The sequence below is a fragment of the Arvicanthis niloticus genome, chromosome 8 (genome assembly GCF_011762505.2).
Source record: "Arvicanthis niloticus isolate mArvNil1 chromosome 8, mArvNil1.pat.X, whole genome shotgun sequence".
Classification (NCBI taxonomy): Eukaryota; Metazoa; Chordata; class Mammalia; order Rodentia; family Muridae; genus Arvicanthis; species Arvicanthis niloticus.
In genome coordinates, this window is record NC_047665.1 from 3,922,501 (window position 1) to 3,925,806 (window position 3,306).

General features: G+C 44.9%; 1 protein-coding gene across 1 annotated transcript in view; it reads left to right on the forward strand.

The window, feature by feature from the left end:
- Gas1 (growth arrest specific 1) overlaps nt 1-64 on the forward strand; it is a 3,108-nt gene extending 3,044 nt beyond the window's left edge. Inside the window, exon 1 of the mRNA XM_034510632.2 lies at nt 1-64. This exon is cut by the window's left edge and continues 3,044 nt beyond it. The gene's annotated coding sequence lies outside the window, so the exon portion shown is untranslated.
- The last annotated feature ends 3,242 nt before the right edge of the window (nt 65-3,306 follow it).

A 3,306-nucleotide genomic window follows, 5' to 3' on the forward strand; every position in this document is an offset into this window, starting at 1 on the left:
TGACTCTGTGTATTTTTGGTTGTTTTATTAAAAAAGCACACATCAGTAAAGAGTTTAAACAGTGTCTGCGGTGCGGTTGCTTTCCACAGTTACACAGCAGTTAACCCAGTGATGGGGTGGGAGGGGGCGGAGGGAGGGGGCACTGGAAGTCCACAGAGCATCAAGTGAGATTGAAACTCAGTACAAGGCGGAATGTGAGCTGATGCTGCCGTTAATTTAATGAACAATTAGACGTCTGTAAATGGGGCAGCTAAAAGAATGTGTAACTCGCCTCTGCTGCTGTTGTCATTTGTGAGGAAAATTCACAAAATACTGTCTCTTGTGTGAGGATAACCTCCCCCTCCCCGGGAGACCCACCCTGCGCACCCCCTCCCTTTTTCTCCTGACCCCCAGGAGTGTCCTCTCTGCCTTCTCATTCAATCAAACATGCCAATAACATCTGTTACCAATAGGTCTAGGAAGCCTCTGAGACTCAATACTTCAAAGCCATTTTCACACTTTTGGTGGAAAAAAAAATACAAAATTTTGTTACAAAACATTGAGGCGTGCAAAAGTAAACACACCGTGGAGGGGAATAATCACCAGGACTGGTAATATTGTCCTGAGGAGCTGTTGAACAGTGGGTTGAAGGCTGGGCTTCCGCCAAGCTCCTGATGCACACTCAAACGCCCTTACATAAATAATTACACTCTTAAGCTGTGTCGAGTGCTGATACACTTGACCTTGTAAATAGAAATGTTTGCAGTAGGAATAAACTCCAGCATTGGAAAATCTTTTAAACATTAACACAAAAGAGAGCACTCTGTCCTCTGGGGATTTGAGCCTGAACCTCGGCAGGCTAGGCACTTGCAAGGGGGAAAAAGTTTATTTATCTTCTATTCCTGGTGTTTATTTAAAGCTTTTCATTTTAAACTCGGTGATTGGAAGGCAAGTCGGGAGTTTAAAAAGTCACCACAAATAAACTTTGTCTGAGGGGGTCGACAGATTAGCAAGATCTGGTGTCTCTTTATTTGATATTAGCATGTGCTGAGAAAACAACTAGATTTCTCTACTGCCTGAGGTAATTAGCCAAATTGTGCCCTTTCCCACCTGCTCCTACCCCCACTTCTGAGGCTTTTTTATTTTAAAGCCTTTCTCTTTTCCCAGCTATTAGGGAGGGTGTCCCAGCTCCTCTCCATGTCCCCCCAAACCAAGATTCCTTTCCCCATAGCTGTCATCATTGTGGAGCCTAGGAAAAAGTGATGGATTGTTCAGTAAAGATAATATTAAGACAAAGCCTAGAGCAGTTTTTTATTTGTTTGTTTGTTTGTTTGGAACAGAACAAAGAATATTCTAGAATTAAGGGAAGTCAACTGCTTTTTTTTTTTAATGAAGAGACTACAGGTTAGTAGTGTTCCTGCCTTTTTGCTTAAATATGTTCAAATCCTCGTTGTTGCTATTTTAACACATTCTTCACTAAAAGTTAAGTCTTTGTCACAGTAAAAGGTCCAGTTTTCCCCAGTAATAAGTAAAAGGCAGCACTAGAAAAGGCCTGACAACTAACTGTTAACAATAAACTCACAACTTGATTTTTACAGAGCCCTGTCAGAAGCATCTGCCTAGAATAAATCATCACAGCTCACCCTGGGCCAGAGGAGACTTTATGCCTTCTCCCTTGAAGAAAGCACATGCTCTAGCCCTGTGTCCCCCTGCCTCTGAAAAGGCCCTGGTGGATTTCAGAGCAGATTGCAGAGATCCTGCCAGGGCAGTGGGCTTCAAGAGTGTGTCATATTTATACCACCCATCAGCCATCTGCTTGGACAGAAAAGATTTTTACAGATGTTGACATCTGCAATATCTCGGCGTCTCTGGGGAGGCCTTTGGAATTCTGGACATTTGGCAGGCTCAGATGTCTCCTGGAGATGCCTGGAAGTGCCATTAATGAGAGGAAAAGGTAGTTTTTGGCTTTTCTGGAAAATTTCCAAGAAGTTCCCCCACCCCCACCCCATGACACACAGGGTTTGGATTTCAGGTCTAATCTGTCCTCCAGGCTGTTCCCATCTCCCCAGTTAGTAGGTTGTGATTCTCTGTGACGGTTCATTTGTCTTTGGAGGCACTTCAGTGACAAATGTTTAAGGGAGTGTGGGACAATGGTCAAGAACAAGGGGGGCAGTTCATTGAACTGAAGTGACCATACAGTAAATAGAAAGAGGTTCGGCTTCACTGCTCACCCGAGCACACAGCAAGGCTTTTGTATATGATCACAATGGGTACAGCATAAGGTCTCTGTTGATTTCTAACAATATATAGCAATGTACACGCGCAAGCCTCATATGTAAAGTGGGAAAATGGCCCTAGGGAAGTGAGCTTGTCTCCTCAGAGGACTTGAGTAGAGCTCTTACAGTGGCCCATAAGGATGGAAGCAGCTCCTGGCTCCAAGTGCCACATAGTGAAGGGTCCACTGCACTCTAACATGTCTGGAGGGGATCATAGGCGTCCAGTGGAGTCCACATGAAGACAGAGCAACGGTCCTCTCTACTCTGGAGAATATTGACGGTTGTTGAAAGCAAGAGAGACCAGAGGATCTAGAGTGGTGTGTCCTTTGTTTACCCCAAGCTCGTGCCTCTACCTCATCCCAGAAACATCACACGGGATCCAAAATCAGGAGACCTTAGTGGGCCCTGAGAACTTCTAGAAACATCCAACAAATCCTCAGCTTTCCAACCTGGGCTTCTCTGTATCAGCGCTAAGACTGCACTGTGAATGCTTCCGAAATATACAGTCCGTGTATCCTTTCCCTAAGCACAAAAGGGAAGAGCATGCAGGCTGGCATTGTTCTTTGACCCCACGCACCAAGAAACATGGGAAATGTTGTCAGTTGACCTGGCTCTCTCCCAGCTACTCCAGGGAGGATGGTGGGAGAGCATCAGGTTACACAAGCAGTGTGGCCTGGGTCGAGTTTCCAGTGGGGCTCCATGCGTGCCAGTGATGGAGTTGGGCATCAGTGTATTCTGTTTGAGAGATTGCTTCTGGAAGGGAGTTGACAAAGTTCACCCTTGACTATCCCAATGACATAAGTAATGTGCTGTTAGCATCAATACCCCCTGAGGCATCCGTTTAATCAATTTCGTAAATAACACAATGATCTACTACAAAATAGTGGACTGTATACACTATATTTTGGCACAAAGATGGTCATTCTCCCACTAGTAACCAGGGGCTCTAAATAAATGATTTCAACAATGTTTTATTAAAGGCGACAAGAGCCCTCGAGCTGCATTAATCGGAGGGAAGTCGAGTGGCACCTTTGTTATGGTAATGATGAGC